This window comes from Balaenoptera physalus (genome assembly GCF_965194825.1).
Source record: "Balaenoptera physalus genome assembly, chromosome: 17".
NCBI classification, from domain to species: domain Eukaryota; kingdom Metazoa; phylum Chordata; class Mammalia; order Artiodactyla; family Balaenopteridae; genus Balaenoptera; species Balaenoptera physalus.
In genome coordinates this window covers 40771350-40794885 of record NC_138895.1, presented here as the reverse complement: position 1 = coordinate 40794885, position 23536 = coordinate 40771350, and the positions used below count along the sequence as shown (strand labels likewise).

The window sequence follows — 23536 nt, the reverse complement described above, 5'->3', positions numbered from 1 at the left end:
TGCTGTTTTGACTAGATACTCCATCAAGTAGCTGTAAAGGGCAAATATTAATAGGAAAACATCAGGACTTATGTGTATATGGAGAAGAGCAAAAGACAGAAATAGGTTAAAGGTATATGTCTTAAGAAACCCAGGAATCAGTAGGAAAGTCATTCTCCTTAAACTTTTCCTTTCTGCTCCTAGCATCATGCTCCATTGCAAAACTATTTCATGGCCAGACAAAATCATCTCATCTGAGTAGAAGCTGTGCATTGAGCTCTGCTGGGCAAAAGATGGCAGCAAAAATCAATTCTCTTTTCTCTACTAACTACTAACATTGCAATGATTAGTTCAGAGAAAGAACTTTTAGGAGATGGCCCACTCTTTGACTGAATGCATCCATGTAAACTCAGTCATAGAGATTTGTTGTTTTGAAAGTAACATTAAATTATATTCATGAGTATCCACACTGGAAAATGAACACAAAGTGGGTCACGCTGATATATCCTCTTAATGTGTTAATTATAATATTTAGGTCAGGTCTTAAAATTCTTGTTGGAAAATAAGATTAACTATTAAAGAAAGCAAAGGAAAGAATAACAATGAGATCTCCTTCTATGAAGAGGTCACAGTGATAAAAATGAGAAGTATAAAGTGCTATCTAAGTACCACCAGAGCATACATTGCAAAATATATCATTTCCATCATATCACAATGCCCCTTGGCCAAAAGCAGTAATACTCTAAACTTGTATTAGGGTGGAGTTTTCTGGGCTCAAATCTGAAAACTTAAGTTCTGATTCTGGCTCTAACACATCCTAGTTTTTGTGACTATAGAAAGTCTGTTAAAAATGTCCAAGCCTCATGATCTATAAATAATTAGAATGATATCTGCCCTATTGATATTGCAGAATTGTTGTAAAATGAATATGAAATAATATATGAAAGAGCTTTGAAACCTGTAAAATGTGCAACATATGCGATGTACCTTGAATGTCATAAGGTGCCATATATATTTACCCAGCATGGAAAACTAGCCATGAGATTTCAAAATGTAGAAAGGGCCACACCATATTTTCCATTTCTGGAGAACATGAACAAATTTATCAGTGCAAAAAGAAATGTATTTGAACTGTTTGCATCTATGTGTCAGTTTGTCAAATAGAAATGTCCCAAGGGAAATACCCAATCAATCAATAGTATAGATACAGTTGGAACACACTGATTCATAGTCTGTTGATCTTCATCCTGAAAACACAATTAGTTAAGAAAAATATTGAACCAATTTTTCCCAAGTTATCTTTTACTAGTTAATTCCAAATTATGACACTAACTCTTAAAGGCCATGAGGATGAAATTAGCATATTATTGGGGTAACATGAACTCCAGAGAGTTGGATTTTCATTTCAGCTAAATGCAGTATACAAGCAATCCAAATCTTTGAAATTGTGAAACCTGTTTGCATATATGGAATTTTATGCATACATGGAATGTTAGAAAGTTCTTATCTGTATGCCAAGAAATCTTATTTTCATTTATTTTGAGAAGCAAACTCCTTTGGGAGGCCTCTTATAGATCATCACCATTTTACTTTCTGGTTTTTATTTGTTTCCTACCCAGCATCTACTTAAAAGGGTTAATGATTTCTCATGCCTGAGAAACAAACATCACCTAACCTGAAGTGAGTGATACACCAACAACTTCCAGCTAACCACCATCTTCTAGTAGCAACTTCTTTGCCATTTCCACAACCTGAAAGCTACAAATGGAAGGGTATGGGAAAAGTTCGAGATATAAAAAGAGTTCAGCCCTTTCAAATGTTCAAAATATATGTACCTACCTTACAATATAAATCAAAAAGGTGAAGTATCCTCCTTTAAAACTTATCCAAATACTCAAAGTATTTTTGTAATATTCTACTCGTACACATTTTTATACTTTAAAAAAAATCTTCCCAGCAACGAATAAATTCCTAAAATGGAGAATTCTTGACTTTGAAAGTTCAACAAGCCCCTTAAGACCTTATTTCTGATACAAAATATTGTGTATGTGAAGGATGATTGCAAACATGTGAGATTTAGCTAAAAAGAAATTACTTTCTTCTGGATGACAACATTCTCCATAACCCAAAACAATGGCAGACATTTTAAGAGGGAAAAAGAGGAAGAGGAGGAGGGGGAGGGATAGGACAAGAAGGAGAAAGAAAAGAAGGAGAAATTTAAGAACTCCCCTTTCCCCAGCACCCAAATTTCAACAGTTTATTCACATCAAAATTAGGGATCTAGCATACAGAGGCTGAGGTACACAGGTTGAAGGCAGCAAGTACCTGTGCAACACAGGCTTTGTAAGAGGTGCCCACAGATGGAACTGTTGTTTCCAAGATTTTTCTGGAATTTAAGTATGTAAAATGAGGATCCTTCTAGAATATTTCGCTTGGAGGCCTAGTGTTTAAATTTTATGCCAATGTTAAACAATTTTTAAGCTAATGACTTAATAAAGAGCTAGATCAACGCCTTTTACTAATAATAAGAATGATGATAATTCTAATCTGGCTAGCCAATTCCCAAAACTTGCCCATGCAACATTTTATGAGAAAATAAATTTCTTACAATATATTTCAGCTGTTTGTAGTAATGTTGATGTTCTGGGCTAATGCTGAAAACCTCTGACACACATTATCAAGGTTCACTAGCATGATACTATTTGGTAATGCTTTTATAAACACCATATGTTCTATATAAATTGAATGTATGTCAGATTTCAGGCCATTTTTTGCAAGTGGCCTTCAAGTAGTGAAAAAAGAAAAGAGTGCATAGCAAACAACTATACTACCCAAGTGGATGGAATATTGCATGCATTTCAGGTTTTGTCAGTTTGTCTGCAGTCTGGCTCTCACATTATAACAAATCACTTATTTGTTTGTTCAGTGAATATTTATTGAATACCTACTAGGGGCAAGGCACAACACTGTTGCAGAATACAGAGATAAAGATATAGTTCACACTTTGTAAGACCTTATAAAGTGAGATGAAATGTTGATGTTGGGAGCAGGGAATGTTAACCAGGAGCATAAAGAACTGTAATGCAGGTGTTAATAGGAAGGTAAGGTCTAAGAAGCTGTTTGAGTGGGAACTAAAACCCTAAAAGCCCTTTGTTCTCTACTGAGTATGGTATGCAGCTTTGAGGGAGAGAGCTAAATTGCTCGTGATAATAGGAGAACAACTGAGTACTGTGTAGGGATATGGCAGAAAAAACCTCTGTGTGACAAGAGAACATGAGAAAAAAATGTCAAATGGATACCTATGAGGTTATGTGCTGTGGAATTCAGAATATAAAGCCGTTCTCCATACTATTCAGTAATAAAAAGGAATGGCCTATCAAGCCATGCAAAGACATGGATGAATCTTAAATGAATATTGTAAGTGAATGAAGACAGTCTGGAAAGGTCACATACTGCATGATTTCATTTATATGACTTTCTATAAAAGGCAAAACTATAGAGACAGTAAGCAGATCCATAGTTGCCAGGGGCTTAGGTGTTGGAAAGTATGTAAAAGGCGAAACATAGGGAAATTTTTATGATGGTGAAACTATTCTGTATGATACTATAATGGTGTATATATGACATTAAGCATTTGTCAAAACCCATGAACCTTAATGTGTGCAAATATTTAGAAAATCATTTGGAGGTCAGGAGACCCCAGGATGGAATGCAGAATGTGACAAAGAATCTAACTGATGACCAATGCTTCATTTATTCTCTATATATGTTTTGCCTTTTCTAGAGTGTCATTTAAATGGACTCATACAATATACCGATTTTTCAGACTTGCTAAATGTATGAACAAACCTCACTGAAAGGAATGCAGAAAATGTGCTCATGTGAATAACTCTGGAAATTGGTAAAGAATGTAAAACCAAAGGCAAAAAAGAAACACTGTACTTGAGTTGATACAGTTATTTCCCATGGGAGTAGAGGTTAACAATTCTGAAACCACTATAAATATACACTGGAATTGAAAAATCAAGTAAATGGATGGTCGACAGTGGGAGCCAGGTTTCTCACTATTGAATAAGTTATAGACAAGCAAGGGGAGAAGGCTAGAATGATCAGTATAGGAGGGATAAGAGTTGCAGACATCAATAGGAAACTATGTTTAGTTTAACACAGATATAGATGGATACATTTAGAAATATATAGGTATGTTTACATACTTTTGTTGATATACACACATATATGTCCTTGCTGTGTCAGCTGAAATGGCTTAGAAGCCAACAACACCCCTGTGGCACACCTCACACCCAGATCTTAATCTCTAATACCATTGTCCAATGAAAGAAACCAGATCTCCTTAGAAAAATGGTTGATTCTAGGACTAGGGTAGGAAATATACACTATGAGCCTGGATCATCTTGTAGTGCCAGAAAGTGAAAAAGAACTCCAAAATTAAATAACAAACAAACAAACAAATAAATAAGTGGGAGTATATTAAGGAGGGACATAGAAGCCAACTGAAAAAAAGCTCCCAATGTTCAAAGCTAGAACAATCTGAAGAACAACATAAAGTAGTATTGAATTATAACCCAAAGGATAAAATAAATATGCTTGAATCCATACTGATATAAATGATTGATTAAATTTTAAAATGGGAGAGCTGGAAAACTACTGTTCAGAAGAATTCCAGTAATTTATGTAGATAATCCCCACTCTTTATCTTAACTCTCCTTTAACATAACTCTCACATGTTAAGAGTGGTCTGGGCATATTGACTTCTTTCCAAAAAATGCAGTATGGAAAAGTGGAAAATAGAGTAACTTAGAGAAACCTAACAAACTAACACTAGTTCAACCAGGTGATCCAGGTTAACATTAAGAGTGATAAGTTATGTTGATAGTCGATACTCTTAATAAGATGTGATGAGAATATCACTCTGTCTCTTTCATTTTCCTCTCCAAAACCCACAACCCCAGTTTAATCATAAGAAAAACATCAGACAAATCCCAATTGAGGGACATTCTAGAGAATACTGACCAGTAGTCCTCACAACTCTCAAGATCATCAAACACAAGAAAAGTCTCAGACATTTTCACAGTTAAGAGGAGCCTACCGGGAGACAAGACAACCAAATGTAATGTGGTATACCAGATGGAATCCTGGAACAAAAAAGAACATTAGGTAAAATTTAAGGAAACCTGATTACCATATATGGACTTTACTTAACAGCCATGTATCAATCTGATTCATTAGTTGTGACTAATACACCATGCTAATGTAGATATTAATAATAGGGGAAACTGTGGGTGGGTGGGGTATGTGGCAACTGTGTGTACTATCCTTGCAACTTTACTGAAAATCAAAAATTAGTCTAAATCAAGGTTTGTTTTTTAAAAAAGGAAAGAAAAGGAAAGAAAACCTCCTCTACCTCTCTCACAGAAACTTCAGGTAAGTCTACATTTCTCCAACATGCATGTGTTGTTTAATATGAATTCCTGAGTTCTGCATACATGGGGACAGGGGAAAAGAGGGACTCTAGAAGCTCCAGGCAGCTGGGTTTCAGAGGCATGATATGTGTAAATAACCACACCAAGACAAGTCTGCACACATATAAAAGAGAGGAATAGAAAACGTGCCACTAGTTTTCAGAAGGAGAATGCAATACTGCTGGACAGGGATAAAATTGTATCTTGACACCTAAGGAATCCAAGAAGAAAGAAGTTATTAGAAAGCATTTCAGAAAGAGGGAAGAATATGAGTATAAAGGAGGACAGCATGGGATATGCTCAGAAGACATGGCATTGTGAGTTTAGAAGAACAACTAGCCAAAAGGGAGTAATAAAAAATAAAGCAAGACATTTTGAAGTCAAAGTATATAACACCTTAAAAATAGTGAAAAGAGAGTTTTCCAGGTGTGAAGGTCCTCACTCTTCCATACATTTATTAAACACTTAATTCTGCAAACAAGTGTGGCTCAAAACACTGGCTCAAAAATCAGAGCTGTGCTTTGGTAGGATCAATCTGATGATAAAATGTGAAACAACTAGCTGGTTTAAAAGGTTAGTATGAGAAGAGTAGCAAGAGGAAAAAGGACAAAAGCAGCTAAACTGGACATAGCAGGAATGGAGAACAGATATGAGACAAATATTGAATTATCCAGTAGGCAGACTTATCATATGTTTAGGAAACAAACACAAATTATTTTTTATTTGATTTTTTATTGTGGAATATATCAGAAATTCACAGGGCTTAAGAATTATTTTATTTGGAATTGCATGTTTGAAGGCAGCCTCATAATCTTTTCAGTTCTCAGACTTTTCTAGATAAAAAAAGCCTCTAAAGCAAGAGGCAGTGAGAATCAGAACTGCTAGGGATGGACAACAATTTGACTCTTCTGCCTTCCATTCTGCTCTAGCTAAAGAAAATGAAAAAGTTTTAAAATGGGATGACTGGAGCATGATATTATTAAAAGAACACAGGAGTGGGGGTTGTAGGAGTGGTTGTATTTTTATTTTTCTTCAAGTGTTGTCTGGGGGATAGTTGTGAGAAGAGGTGGGAGATTTCATTGACTAAGTCTTCACATTTGAGCTAGATGGATCTGACAAAATCCATGACCAAACTAGAAAATTATAATACATTTTCTTACTCTTTTTTCATTAAGAATTGTGTTAAAATTTAAATGGCTATAGACACATTCCCTATCTTCTTGTGGGGGATGGAGGGAGAAAATGATAAATTAGAAAAGGTAAAAATAAAATCTCAATTTAATTTTGGTTATTTGACATAGTGATACTACTAGCATTAAATTGATCTTATTCTTATACAAGTTATTCAACTCATATTTATTCTCTACCAGCTGTTAGAATTATAGAGGCCAACAATCTCTGTTCTATAGAAACTAACAGTCCAGAGAGACAGTCAAGATGGCGGAAGAGTAAGATGTGGAAATAACCTTCCTTCACACAAATACATCAGAAATACATGTACATGTGGAACACTCCTACAGAACACATACTGATGCTGGCATAAGACCTCAGACTTCCCAAAAGGCAAGAAACTCCCCACGTACCTGGGTAGGGCAAAAGAAAAAAGAGAAAAAAGAGACAAAAGAATAGGGATGGGACCTGTACCACTGGGAGGGAGCTGTGAAGGATGAAAAGTTTCCACACACTAGGAAGCCCATACACTGGCAGAGAGGGGGGATGGTGGGGGAGAAGCTTTGGAGCCACAAAGGAGAGCACAGCAACAGGGGTGCAGAGAGCAAAGTGGAGAGATTCCTGCACAGAAGATCAGTGCCGACCAGCACTCACCAGCCTGAGAACCTTGTCTGCTCACCTGCCAGCCGGGACGGGTGGGGGCTAGGAGCTGAGGCTCGGGATTTGGAGGTCAGATCCCAGGGAGAGGACTGGGGTTAGCTGCGTGAACACAACCTGAAGGGGACTAGTGCACCACAGCTAGCCGGGACGGAGTCCAGGAAAAAGTCTGGACGTGCCTAAGAGGCAAGAGACCATTGTTTCATGGTGCACGAGGAGAGGGGATTCAGAGTACCGCCTAAAGAAACTCCAGAGAGAGGTGCAAGTGGAGGCTATCAGCGCAGACACCAGAGACGGGCATGAAACGCTAAGGCTGCTTCTGCAGCCACCAAGAAGCCTGTGTGCGAGCACAGGCCACTATCCACACCTCCCCTCCCAGGAGCCTGTGGAGCCTGCAATTGCCAGGGTCCCGTGATCCAGGGACAACTTCCCCGGGAGAATACACAGCACACCTAAGGCTGTTGTAACGTCACGCCAGTCTCTGCCACCACAGGCTTGCCCCACATTCTGTACCCCTCCCTCCCCCCCGCCTAAGTGAGCCAGAGCCCCCTAATCAGCAGCTCCTTTAACTCCGTCCTGTTTGAGTGAAGAACAGATGCCCTCAGGCGACCTACACGCAGAAGGAGGGCCAAATCCAAAGCTGAACCCCAGGAGCTGTGCAAACAAAGAAGAAAATGGGAAATCTCTCCCAGCAGCCTCAGGAGAAGCAGATTAAATCTCCACCATCAACTTGATGTCCCTGCATCTGTGGAACAACTGAGTAGACAACGAATCATGCCAAAATTGAGGTGGTGGACTTTGGGAGCAATGATATATGTATATTTTTCATTTTTCTCTTTCTGTGAGTGTGTATGTATATGCTTCTTTGTGTGATTTTGTCTGTATAGCTTTGCTTTTACCATTTGTCCTAGGGTTCTGTCTGTTCTTTTTTTTTTTCTTTAGTATAGTTTTTAGCACTTGTTATCATTGCTGGACTTGTTTTTTGATTTGGTTTCTCTCTTCTTTCTTTCTTTTTCTTCTTTTTTTATTACTTTATAATTTTTTTATTTTTAATAATTATTTTTTTATTTTAATAACTTTATTTTATTTATTTTTCTTCCTTTCTTTCTTTCTTTTTTTCTCCCTTTTCTTCTGAGCCATGTGGCTGAGAGTGTCTCGGTGCTCCGGCCAGGTGTCAGGCCTGTGCCTCTGAGGTGGGAGAGCTGAGTTCAGGACACTGGTCCACCAGAGACCTCCTGGCTCCATGTAATATCAAATGGTGAAAGCTCTCCGAGAGATCTCCATCTCAAGGCTAAGACCCAGCTCCACTGAACGACTAGCAAGCTACAGTGCTGGACACCCTATGCCAAACAACTAGCAAGACAGGAACACAATGCCACCCATTAGCAGAGAAGCTGCCTAAAATCATAACAAGGTCAGAGACAGCCCAAAACATACCACCAGACGTGGTTCTGCCCACCAGAAAGAAAAGATCCAGCCTCATCCACCAGAACGCAAGCACCAGTCCCCTCCACAAGGAAGCCTACACAACCCACTGAACCAGCATTAGCTACTGGGGCAGACACAGAAAACAATAGGAACTATGAACCTGCAGCCTGGAAAAGGAAACCCAAAACACAGTAAGCTAAGCAAAATGAGAAGACAGAGAAACACACAGCAGATGAAGGAGCAAGGTAAAAACACAAAAGACCAAACAAATGAAGAGGAAATAGGCAGTCTACCGGAAAAGGAATTCAAAGTAATGATAGTAAAGATGATCCAAAATCTTGGAAATAGAATGGAGAAAATACAAGAAACGTTTAACAAAGAACTAGAAGAACTAAAGAGCAAACAAACAATGATGAACAACACAATAAATGAAAGTAAAAATTCTCTACAAGGAATCAATAGCAGAATAAGTGAGGCAGAAGAACGGATAAGTGACCTGGAAGATAAAATAGTGGAAATAATTACCTCAGAGCAGAATATAGAAAAAAGAATGATAAGAATTGAGGACAGTCTCAGAGACCTCTGGGAAAATATTCAGTGCACCAACATTCGAATTATAGGGGTCTCAGAAGAAGAAGAGAAAAAGAAAGGCACTGAGAAAATATTTAAAGACATTATAGTTGAAAACTTCCCTAATATGGGAAAGGAAATAGTCAATCAAGAACAGGAGGTGCAGGGAGTCCCATACAGGATAAATCCAAGGAGAAACATGCTAAACAAATATTAAACAACCATCAAAAATTAAATACAGAAAAAATATATTAAAAGCAGCAAGGGAAAACCAAGAAATAACATACAAGGGAAACCCTATATGGTTAACAGCTGATCTTTAAGCAGAAACTCTGCAAGCCAGAAGGGAGTGGCAGGACATATTTAAAGTGATGAAAGGGAAAAAACTACAACCAACATTACTCTAAACAGCAAGGATCTCATTCAGATTTGACAGAGAAATTAAAACATTTACAGACCAGCAAAAGCTAAGAGAATTCAGCACCACCAAACCAGCTTTATAACAAATGCTAAAGGAACTCTAGGCAGGAAACACAAGAGAAGGAAAAGACCTACAATAGCAATCCCCCCAAAATTAAGAAAATGGTAATAGAAAAATACACATTGATAACTACCTTAAATGTAAATGGATGAAATGCTCCAACCAAAAGACATAGACTAGCTGAATGGATACAATTACAAGACCCGTATATATGCTGTCTACAAGAGACCCACTTCAGACTTAGGGACACATACATCCTGAAAGTGAGGGGATGAAAAAAGATATTCTATGCAGATGGTAATCAAAAGAAAACTAGAGTAACAATTCTCATAACAGACAAAATGGACTTTAAAATAAAGACTATTACAAGAGACAAAGAAGAACACTACATAATGATCAAGGTATTAATCCATGAAGAAGATATAACTGTAATATTTATAATTGTAAATATTTATGCACCCAACATAGGAGCACCTCAATACATAAGGCAAATACTAACAGCCATAAAAGGGGAAATCGACAGTAACAAAATGATAGTATAGGGGATTTTAACACCCCACTTTCACCAATGGACAGATCATCCGAAATGAAAATAAATAAGGAAACACAGCTTTAAATGATACATTAAACAAGATGGACTTAATTGATAATTATAGGACATTCCATCCAAAAACAACAGAATACAATTTCTTCTCAAGTGCTCATGGAACATTCTCCAGGATAGATCATATCTTGGGTCACAAATCAAGCCATGGTAAATTTAAGATAATCGAAATCATATCAATTACCTTTTCTGACCACAACACTATGAGACTACATATGAATTACAGGGAAAAATCTGTAAAACATACAAATGCATAGAGGCTAAACAATACACTACTTAATACCAAGAGATCACTGAAGAAATCGATGAGGAAATCAAAAAATACTTAGAAACAAATGATAATAAAAACACAATGACCCAAACCTATGGGATGTAGCAAAAGCAGTTCTAAGAGGGAAGTTTATAGCAATACAATCCTACCTCAAGAAACAAGAAACATCTCAAATAAAAAACCTAACCTTACACATAAAGTAAGAAGAGAAAGAAGAACAAAAAACCCCCAAAGTTAGCAGAAGGAAAGAAATCATAAAGATCAGATCAGAAATAAATGAAAAAGAAGTGAAGGAAACAATAACAAAGATCAATAAAACTAAAAGCTGGTTCTTTGAGAAGATAAACAAAATTGATAAACCATTAGCCAGAATCATCAAGAAATAATGGGCGAAGACTCAAATCAATAGAATGAGAAATGAAAAAGGAGAAGTAACAACTGACACTGCAGAAATACAAAGGATCATGAGAGATTTTTACAAGCAACTATATGCCAATAAAATGGATAACCTGGAAGAAATGGACAAATTCTTAGAAAAGCACAACCTTCTGAGACTGAACCAGGAAGAAATAGAAAGTATAAACATACCAATCACAAGCACTTAAAAAACTTACAACAAAAGCCCAGGACCAGACGGCTTCTCAGGTGAATTCCAGCAAAAAAAACTTCCAACAAAAGCTCAGGACCAGACGGCTTCTCAGCCGAATTCATCAAACACTTAGAGAAGAGCTAACACCTATCCTTCTCAAAATCTTCCAGAATATAACAGAGGGTGGGAAACTCCCAAACTCATACTATGAGGCCACCATCACCCTGATACCAAAACCAGACAAAGATGTCACAAAGAAAGAAAACTACAGGCCGATATCACTGATGAATTTAGATGCAAAAATCCTCAACAAAATACCAGCAAACAGCACATTAAAAGGATCATACATCACAATCAAGTGGGGTTTATCCCAGAAATGCAAGGATTCTTCAATATACACAAATCAATCAATGTGATATACCAGATTAAAAAATTGAAGGATAAAACCATACGATCATCTCAATAGATGGACAAAAAGCTTTCAACAAAATTCAACATCCATTTATGATAAATACCCTCCAGAAAGTAGGCATAGAGGGAACCTACCTCAACATAATAAAGGTCATATATGACAAACCAACAGCCAACATCTTTCTCAATGGTGAAAAACTGAAACCATCCCTTCTAAGATCAGGAGCAAGACAAGGGTTTCCCTCTCACCACTATTATTTAACATAGTTTACGAGGTTTTAGCCACAGCAATCACAGAAGAAAAAGGAATAAAAGGAATCCAAATCGGAAAAGAAGTAAAGCTGTCACTGTTTGCAGGTAAAATTATACTCTACATACAGAATCCTAAAAGCTCTACCAGAAAACTACTAGAACCAATGAATGAATTTGGTAAAGTAGCAGGATACAAAATTAACGCACAGGAATCTCTTGCATTCCTATACACTAATGATGAAAAATCTGAAAGAGAAATTAAGGAAACACTCCCATTTACCACTGTAACAAAAAGAATAAAATACCGAGGAATAAACCTATCTAAGGAGACAAAAGACCTGTATGCAGACAACTCTAAGACACTGATGAAAGAATTTAAAGATGATACAAACAGATGGAGAGATATACCATGTTCTTGGATGGGAAGAATCAACATTGTGAAAATGACTATACTACCCAAAGAAATCTACAGATTCAATTCCATCCCTGTCAAACTACCACTGGCATTTTTCACAGAACTAGAACAAAAAATTTCACAATTTGTATGGAAACACAAAAGACCCCAAATAGCCAAAGCAATCTTGAGAAAGAAAAATGGAGCTGGAGGAATCAGGTTCCCGGACTTCAGACTATACTACAAAGCTACAGTAATCAAGACAGTATGGTACTGGCACAGAAACAGAAATATAGATCAATGGAACAGAATAGAAAGGCCCGAGATAAACCCACGCACATATGGTCACCTTATTTTTGGCAAAGGAGGCAAGAATATACAATGGAGAAAAGACAGCCTCTTCAATAAGTGGTGCTGGAAAAACTGGACAGCTACATGTAAAAGAATGAAATTAGTACACTCTCTAATGACATACACAAAAATAAACTCAAAATGGATTAAAGACCTAAATGTAAGGCCAGACACTATAAAACTCTTAGAGGAAAACCTAGGCAGAACTCTATGACATAAATCACAGCAAGATCCTTTTTGACCCACCTCCTAGAGAAATGGAAATAAAAACAAAAATAAACAAATGGGATCTAATGAAACTTAAAAACTTTTGCACAGCAAAGGAAACCATAAACAGGATGAAAAGACAACCCTCAGAATGGGAGAAAATATTTGCAAATGAAGCAACTAATAAAGGATTAATCTCCCAAATTTACAAGCAGTTCATGCAGCTCAATATCAAAAAAACAAACAACCCAAACCAAAAATGGGCAGAAACCCTAAATAAACATTTTTGCAGAGAAGATTTACAGATTGCCAATAAACACATGAAATCATGCTCAACATCACTTATCATTAGAGAAATGCAAATCAAAACTACAATGAGGTATCACCTCACACCAGTCAGAATGGCCATCATCAAAAAATCTACAAATGATAAATGTTGGAGAGGGTGTGGAGAAAAGGGAACCCTCTTGCACTGTTGGTGGGAATGTAAATTGATACAACCACTATGGAGAACAGTATGGAAGTGCCTTAAAAAAAACTAAAAAATAGAACTACCATACGACCCAGCATTCCCACTACTTGGCATATACCCTGAGAAAGTCATAATTCAAAAAGAGTCATGTACCACAATGTTCATTGTAGCTCTATTTACAATAGCCAGGACATGGAAGCAACCTAAGCGTCCGTCAACAGATGAATGGAAAAAGAAGATGTGGCACATATTTACAATGAAATATTACTCAGCCATAAAAAGAAACGAAATTGAATTGTTTGTAGTGAGGTGACTCTATGACCTAGAGTCTGTCATAGAGAGTGAAGTAAGTCAGAAAGATAAAAAGAAACACCATATGCTAACACTTATATATGGAATAAAAAAAAAAAAAAAGCAGGTTATGAAGAACCTATGGGCAGGACAGGAATAAAGATGCTGATGTAGAGAATGGACTTGAGGACACAGGGAGGGGGAAGGGTAACCTGGGACAAAGTCAGAGAGTGGCATGGACTTATATATACTGCCAATTGTAAAATAGATAGGTAGTGGGATGCAGCTGTTTAGCACAGGCAGATCAGCACAGTGCTATTCGACCACCTAGAGGGGAGGGTGGGAGGGAGATACAAGAGGGAGGAGATATGGTGATATTTGTATATGTATAGGTGATTCACTTTGTCATAAAGCAGAAACTAACACACCATTGTAAAGCAATTATTCTCCAATAAAGATGTTAAAAAAAAAAGAATTGGTATGTTTAGCTATTGATTCTATATAAAAAAAAGAAACTAACAGTCCAGAAAGGGAGGTAAATACATGGAAAATATTTTCTGGTAGATGAGAAGTCCTATAATGTAAGTTATGAGCAATGTCTCATAGAAGAAGTAAGGATAATCACTTAAAACCATATTAAGAGATGTCAGTGAAGATTTGTCTGAGATGATTATATTTAAGCTGAGCCCTGAATGACATACAAGTGTTGTCATATAAATGGTGTTAGAAAGGACCTTGAAGGTCTCAAGAATGGCAGGTACACAGTTGTACAGCCAAGTCCATTGCCCTACCAGATACCAGAAAAGTCATGCCTAGCACACAGGCTGCTGCTACTCTTAAGGAGATAAAATGTTGGAGAGAACTAGCACAATGCCTGGCCGGAGCAGGTGCTGGATTGAATTTCCTTGCTTCCTTTCTCAGTATTAGTTTAAAAAGCTGTGTAGCATAGCACTTAAGAGACTGTATACTGAGTCCAACTCCTACCCGCCAATTCCTAACTATGAGATTCTAAATAAGTCGCTTAACTTTCAATATGTTCATCAGTATATTGAGAAGTATAATATTATTTATTTCATAAAATGCTGATGGAGATCAAATATATGAATACATGCAGTAAGCTTAGAACAGAGTTTGGCACATAGTAGGATAATAAATATTATTACTGTTTTTAATATGAGGAATTTTCAATCTATAATTTTAAGGATGTTATAATCCTAAATTTATTAAGTGAATTGCATCTTAGATTTGCCAGGTACAAACACAGCTGGAAAGATTTAGAGTAAACAGAGTAATGGTTTCCTGTCTGTAATGGTTGTGAAATAGTAAAACATCATCAAAAGGGACTTTAAATTGTCTTCCCCAGCATTACAAAAGAATAAATTCGATTTTTCTGGAAGGAGTAAGAATGATGTGTTGAATAAGCAGGCTAAATGAGTTAACATCTTAAGTCCTTTCTATACTCATGATCCTATTATTTAGAAAATGCAAAAAAATATTTAGTACAAAATAAAGAGTAAATGGAAAATCTCTTATTTGGTCTGCAGCTGGTTTTTATCATTTGTGAAGACATAAGACTATGTGTTTCCAGAATGTACCAGTATGAAATAAAAGACTCTGTCACTAAACACCCCCACCTATGCCATCCCATGCTTGTGCAACTGTTGAACAAAGGAGTCGTATATCCCCACATCCTCCAGGGCAGAAATCTTGTCCTGTGGTTGCTTCAGAAAAGTAAAGCTTGGGGAAATTTCCAAAGGTAAATGGATGGAGGACAATCCCAGACTCCTCTAAGTTCTTGGGAAAAGGAATGGGCAAAGTGCCCATTATGGAGAATAATAAGAGCTACAGGGAAAAGAGAACAATGGTTTTTAAAGTGCCATAATTTTTAATGAGTATTTGTTTCCCCAACAGAAATGCTTATGAGTGTTTGTTTCCCCAACAAAAATGCTTTGTTTCCCCAACAAAAATGGTTCCACCTTGCCTTGAAATTAACACCTCATTGCTATATGCAAGCAATCAATTCCTCTCTTGGCTGCTACCGTTTTTTGGCTAGAAAATTTTTCCTTGTTTTGAAAAGTAACAATAATAGTGCAAACTTACATCAGTAACATTAGCGTTTCTTTGTAAAATGAGACATTTAATGTATCTTATAAATAGATGACAGAAATGGAAATAAAAATATTCCCAGAGCAGTCAGTTCAGTCACAATCAGATAGTGCATGAGTTCTACTCACAGAGGTCCCTACTGTGTTACAAAACCATTACAATAAAACTAGAAAATCAACAACAATAAAGTTATGCAGAGGGAAATAAACCAGACAAAAATAATACAATGGATACATTTTTATAAATCTCTAGAAAATATAAATTAATCTATAGTGCTTAGTGGTTGATGAGAAGGGGGTTTCCTAAAGGAGTGAGAAGAAGGTCAAGTATCAGGGGAATAATTTAAGGGAGTGACAGATATTTTCATTATATTGATTGTTGTGATGGTTTCATGGGTATACCCATATGTCAAAACTTACTCCAAATATGTGGAATTTATACTTCGATAAAGATGTTTTTAAAGAGCCCATAATGTAATCTACAACATAGAAACGTATCACATTACATCACTGTGGTGTAAAAGTACACTTTATACTAGCAACATAAAAGAAATAGTAAGGGAGAAGAGAAATAGGAAAGATTTATTTTACATGAATGACAATGAATGAGAGGTATTTGAATGCATTATGACTCACATATGTACAGTTTACCTAAAAGGTGATCAAACCACTACAAGGCAACGTCTGTTTATTTTGATGAAGGCAACCTACAGTAATGAATGCACCATTTTTAATGCAAGAAAGATCAAGTAGACAATAATAATAATAATATTAAAGACATAACAACATAATCAGTAAGGTAGACATTAAGAAACACTTTTTCCCCCAAGTGCTCATGAAACATTCACAAAAATTTATTATATATTAGGTTATAAGGAAAATGCTTGTAAATTAGAAAATGTAGATCTATTACAAATAATAATCTCTGATCACAATGCAACAACAATAGAAATTATAGACAAAATTGAAAAAAAAAGCCTCATTCATTTGGAAATTTAAAACCCTTTTCCTAAATAATTGTTGGGTGAAAGGAGAAATATGAACTGAAATCACAAAAGTTCTAAAAAAATCAATATTGAAACACAATCATAATCTATAGAAAATATTTCAAGCGATAAGCATAGGAAAATTCATAGTCCTAAATGTTTTTATAAATAAAAAAATTTTAAGTTATAATAAATAAATTGAATTCCTAGCTCAAAAACTAGAAAAATAATAAACTAAAAAAATAGCAAAAGGAAGGAAATAATAAAGATAAAAGCAGAGACACCAATAGAAAAAAAAAAAAGATCTACTATTTCAAAATCCTGTTATTTAAAAAAATAAAGAATTAACAAAATAGACAAACCACCATCTAATTTGTTCATGAAGAAAGGATAAAAGCACAAATATAAAAATAAGAATTGACCAAGGGGAAAAAAGATTAAAATAAGAGATTATTTTAAAATCATAAGAAATTAAAGACCTACATACAAATGAATTTGAAAAGCTACATGAAAATGATAATTTTCTACAGAAATTTTCTAGCAAAATTCCAATTGCCAAATTTGACAAATTAGAGATAGAATGCTTAAACTGATCAACTTTTGTAGAAGAAATAGAGTACATTATCAGTAAGTCACCCCAAAGAGCACCAGGGAGCAAATGATTTCAATGGGAGATTCTTTAAAGAAGGATTCTACAAAACCTTCAAAGACTAGATGTTCCAAAAGTATGATACATTGCTTAAGAACATTGGAAAAGAATGTTAAGAAGAAAGAAAAGCATTGATAACTAGATCTGATAAAGACAGTACAAAAACGAAAACTATACACCAATACCACTGAAGAAGAATAATGCAAAAGTACTAAATAAAAATTTAATAAACAGAATCCAAACCACAATAAGAATAAAATAGAGGTGTGGCCAAGATAGTGGAGTAGGAAAACCCTGAACTCACCTCCTCCTATGGGCACACTAATATTACAACTATTTACAGAGCAACTATCTATGAGAACAACCTGAAGAGTAGCAGAAATGATGTTCCACAAACAGAGATATAAAAAGGAAACCACAATAAGATGGGTAGAAGGGGCAGAGATGCAGTACAGTCAGGAACCACACCCTAGGTAGGCAACTCACGAATGGGAGGACAATCACAATTGCATGGGTTCTCCCCAAGAAGTGATGGGTCCTAGTCACACATCAGGCTCCCGAGCCTGGGGGTTCTACACCAAGAAAATGAGCTCCCATAATGTCTGGCTTTAAAGACCAGGAGGACTTGCATACCGGAGAGCCCAGAGAGTTGTAGAAGCAGAAACTCTCTTCTTAAAGAGTGTTTGTGAAGTCTCACATGTTCCAAGTCCCAGCATGAAGGCAGTGATTTAAAATGAGCCTGGGTCAGATCCAACTGCTGATCTTTGAAAGTCTCCTAGAGAGGCAGGAGGTAACTGGGGACACAGATGCTGGGGTCAGCCATTTTTTGGAGCTTGTTCTACCACAAAGACACTGGTGCTAGCAAGTGACATTTTGAAATCCTCCCTCTAGTCTATTAGTCCTGAGGGCATACTTGTCCACCAGTGGGCCAGCACCATCCTGGGCCCACGACAGCTAGCCACCTGGGGATGCAGCCCTGCCCAACCGTGACACTGAACCACCCCAGGATCTCCCAAAATTCATGGCCAGCTATCCCACAACCACTACATGAAGCAGGTTCTTAAAATAACCAGGCCAGTGGCTAGGCCCACGTATACCCTAAAAGGGCCCACACAGCTCATATAAGAGGAAACCTTCAATCATATAGCTCTGGTGACCAGAGAAGAGTGTGCTGCTGAGCCCCACATGAAGTCTCCTACATAGTCACTTCTCTAAGATACAGAAACATAACTGACCTAATAGATAGAAAGAAACACAGAGATTTGGGCAAAATGAGGAGACAGAAGAGTATGTTCCAAACAAAGGAGTAAGAAAAAAGCCCAGAAAAAGAACTAAACAAAGTGGAGATAAGCAATCACTTGATAAAGAGTTCAAGGTAATGATCATAAACATGCTCAATGACCTTAGGAGAAGAATGGATGAACACAGTCAGAATTTTAACAAAGAGTTGGAAAATATAAAGATAACCAAAGAGAGATGAATAATAAAATTAATTAAAAATACACTAAAAAAAAAAAAAAAAATCAAAAGGATATTAGATGGTACCAAAGAAACGAATCAGTGAACTGGAAGACAGGTTAGGGGAAATCACTCAAGCCAGACAGAGAAAAGAAAAAAATGAATTTTAAAATAAGGATAGTTGAAGAGACCGCTGAGACAACATTGGGACAACATCAAGCCAAGTAACATTAACATTATAGGGATTCCAGAAGAATAGAGAGAGAAAGGCACAGAGAACTTATCTGAAGAATTAAATAAATTAGAAAATTTCCTAATCTGGGAAAGGAAACAGAAATCCAGGTCCACGAAGCACAGAGAGCTCCAAACAAGATGAACCTTAAGAGGTTCACACTAAAACACATTATAATTAAAATGCCAAAACTTAAAGAAAGAATTTTAAAAGGAGCAAGAGAAAAGCAACTAGTTATATACAAGGGAACTCCCATAGAGCTATCAGCTGACTTTTCAGCAGAAGTTTTACAGTCCAGAAGGTAGTGGCATGACATATTCAAAATAATGAAAGGAAAAAAATCTATGACCAAGAATACTTTCTCCACCAAAGATATTTTTCAGATTTGAAGGAGAGGTGAAGGGTTTTACAGACAAGCAAAAGCTAAAAGAGTTCAGTACCATTAAACTGGCTTTAAAAGAAATGATAAAGAGACTTCTCTAAGTGAAAAAGAGAAGACCACAACTAGAACTAAGAAAATCACAAAAGTAAAATCTTATTGGTAAAGATAAACATATAGTAAAGACAGCAGATCAACCACTTATGAAGCTATCAGAAAGGTTAAAAGACAAAAGTAGTAAAATCCTCTATATCCACAATAAGTAGTTAAGAGATACACAAAACAAAAATATGCAAAATAAGATTTCAAAGAAATTAAGTGTGGGGGGGATGAATAAAAATGCAAGGTTCTTCAAATACATTTGAACTTAAGAGATCATCAACTTGTTATATATGAACCTCACGGTAACCACAAAACAAAAACTTATAATATATACACACAATAAAGGAGAAAGGAATCCAAGAATAACACTAAATATAGTCATCAAATAACAAGGGAAGAGAGCAAAAGAAGAATAAAGAAACAAAAAACAACTACAAAAATAATCAGAAAACAATTAACAAAATTGCAATAAGTAGATAACTATCAATAATTATTTTAAAAGTTAATAGACTAAATGCTGCAGTCAAAAATCCACTTCACAGAGTGGCTGAATGGGTTAAAAAAAACAAGACTCATATATATGCTGCCTACAAAAGACTCATTTCAGAAATAAAGACACCCACAAACTGAAAGTGAGGAAATGAAATGAGGAAATGAAAGTAAACAAATGAAAATGAAAAGAAAGGTGAGGTAGCAATATTTATATGACACAAAATAAACTTTAAAACAAAGACTGTAATAAGACACAAAGAAGGAAATTACATGATGATAAAGGGATCAATCCAACAAGAAGATATAACAATTTTGAATATATATGCACCTAACATAGAAGCACCTAAATACATAGAGCAAATATTAACAGAAATAAAGAGAGAAGTTAACAGTAACTCAATAATAGTGAGAGACTTTAACAACCGACTTACATCAATAGACAGATCATTCAAACAGAAAATCAATAAGGAAAACTGGCCTTAGATGACACATTAGACCAGATAAACTTAATAGATACATAGAGAACATTCCATCCAAAAGCAGCAGAATGCACATTCTTTTCAAGTGCACATGGAACATTCTCCAGAATAGATCACATGCTAGACCACAAAACATGTCTCACGAAACTTAAGAAGATTGAAATCATATCAAATAGCTTTTCTGGCCACAATGGCATGAGACCAGAAATCAACAAGAAAAAATGCAAAACCACAAACACGTGGAGGCTAAACAATATGCTACTAAAAAACCAATTGATCACTGAGAAAATAAAAGAGGCAACCAAAAAATACCTGGACGTAAAAAGGAAAAACAATGATCCAAAATCCACGGAATATCACAAAAGTAACTTTAAGAGGGAAGTTTATAGTGATAAAATCTTACCTCAGGAAACAAGGAAAATCTCAAAAACAATCTAATCTACACATAAAGGAAGCAGAAAAAGAAGAACAAACAAAACTCAAAGTTAGTAGAAAGGAAAAAATTCATAAAGATCAGAACAGAAATAAATGAAACAAAATAAACAAAATTGGGACAAACCTTTAGCCAGATTCACCAAGAAAAAAAGAGAGAGGACCTAAATAAATAAAATAAATAGAAATAAAAGAGAAGATACAACCAACACCACACAAATACAAGAGGTCATAGGAAATTACTATGAACAATTATATGCCCATAAAATGGACAACCTAGAAGAAATCAATAAATTCTTAAAAAGTTCAATCTACCAACTCTGAATCAGGAAGAAATATAAAATATGAACTGACCAATTACCAATAGTTAAATTGAATCAGTAATTAAAACAAACAAATAAATAAAAGTCCAGGATCAGACAGCTTCATAGGTGAATTTTACAAAATATTTAAAGAAGAGTTAACACCTATCCTTCCCAAACTATTCCAAAAAACTGTAGAGGAAGGAACACTTCCAAACTCATTCTATGAGGTCAGCCTTACCCTGATACAAAAACTAGGCAAAGACACCACTAAAAAAGGAAATTACAGGACAGTATCACTGATTAAAAATGATGTAAAAATTCTCAACAAAATAATAGCAAACCAAAATCAACAATACAGTAAAAGGATCATATACCATGATCACGTGGGATTTAACCCATGGATATAAGGATGGCTCAATATTCACAAATCTATCAATGTAATACACCACATTAAACAAAATGAAGAATAAAAATCATATGATCATCTCAATAGATGCAGAAAAAGATTTTCACAAAATTCAACATCCATTTGTAAAAATCTCAACAAACTGGGTATAAAAGGAACATACCTCAACATAATAAAGACCATATACACCCCACAGCTGACATCATACTCAATGGTGAAAAGCTAAAAGCATTTACTATAAGATCAGAAATAATACATGGATACACACTGTTGCCACTATTATTCAACATAGTATTGGAAGTTCTAGCAACAGCAATTAGACAAGAAAAAGAAGTAAATGAAATCCAAATTATAAAGGAAGAAGTAGCAAATGACATGATACTGTGTATAGAAAATCCTAAAGACACCACGAAAAACTATTAGAACTAATATAGGAATTCAGTAAAGTTACAGGATAGAAAATTGATATACAGAAACTTGCTGTTTGTATACACTAACAATAAACAATCAGAAAGAGAAATTAAGAAAACAATCCCATTTACAATTGCATCAAAAAAGAATAAAATACTTAAGAGTATATCTAACCAAGGTGGTAAAAGAACTGTCCCCTGAAAACTATAAGACTGATGAATGAAATTGAAGATGACACACACACAAAAAATTGTAAAGATAATACTGTGCTCACAGATTGGAAGAATTAATATTGTTAAAATGATCAGACTACCAAAGGCAATCTACAAATTCAGTCTGTATCAAAGAATCAATGGCATTTTTCATAGAACTAGAACAAGTAATTCTAAAATTTGTATGGAAACACAAAAGACCCAGAATAGCCAAAACATCTTGAGAAAGAACAAGAAAGCTGGAGGTATCATGCTGCCTGATTTCAAACGATATTACAAAGCTGTAATAATCAAAACAGTATTGTACTGGCACAAAAATGACACATATAGATCAATGAAACAGAATAGAGAACCCAAGACCTCACACTTATATGATCAAGTAATCTACAATGAAGGAAGGAAGACTATATAATGGGGAAAAGATAGACTCTTCAATAAATGATGTTAGGAAAATTGAACAGCTAAATACAAAAGAATCACTCTAGACTATTTTCTCACATCATATACAAAAATAAACTCAAAATGGTTTAAAGATTCAAATGTAAGACCTGAAACTATAAAACTCCTAGAAGAGAACATAGGCAGTACATTCTTTGACATCATCCTTAACAATATTTTTTTGGATGTCTCCTCAGGCAATGGAAATAAAAGCAAAAATAAACAAATGGAACCACACCAAATTAAAAAGCTTTTGTATAGCGAAGGAAACTATCAACAAAGCAAAAAGGAAGCCTACTGATGGGAGAAGATATTTGCAAATATATGTCTGATAAGGGGTTTATATCCAAAACATATAAAGAACTCATACAACTCAATATCGATAAACAAACAACCCAACTAAAAACTGGGCGGAGGACCCAAAAAGGCATTTTTCCAAAGAAGACAAACAGATGTCCAATAGACACATGAAAAGATGCTCAACATCACTTATAATCAGGAAAATGCAAATCAAAACTACAATGAGATACCACCTCACACCTGTCAGAATGGCTATCATCAAAAAGACAACAAATAACAAGTGTTGGCCAGGGTGTGAAGAAAAGGGAATCCACATGAAATGTTGGTGGGAATATAATTTGGTGCAGCTACTATAGAAAACATTATGGAGGGTCCCCCAAAAATTAAAAATATAATTACCATTTGATCCAGTAATTTCACTTCTGGGTATTCACTTGAAGAAAAGAAAAACACTAATTCAAAAAGATATATTCACACTAATGTTCATTGCCACATTATTTGCAATGGCTAAGATATGGAAGCAACCTAAGTGTACATCAACAG

General features: G+C 35.6%; 1 protein-coding gene across 1 annotated transcript in view; it reads right to left on the bottom strand.

The window, feature by feature from the left end:
- The window catches only part of SLC26A7 (solute carrier family 26 member 7), a 267698-nt gene that overhangs the window by 104544 nt on the left and 139618 nt on the right, over window positions 1–23536 (bottom strand). The window lies entirely within an intron of this gene.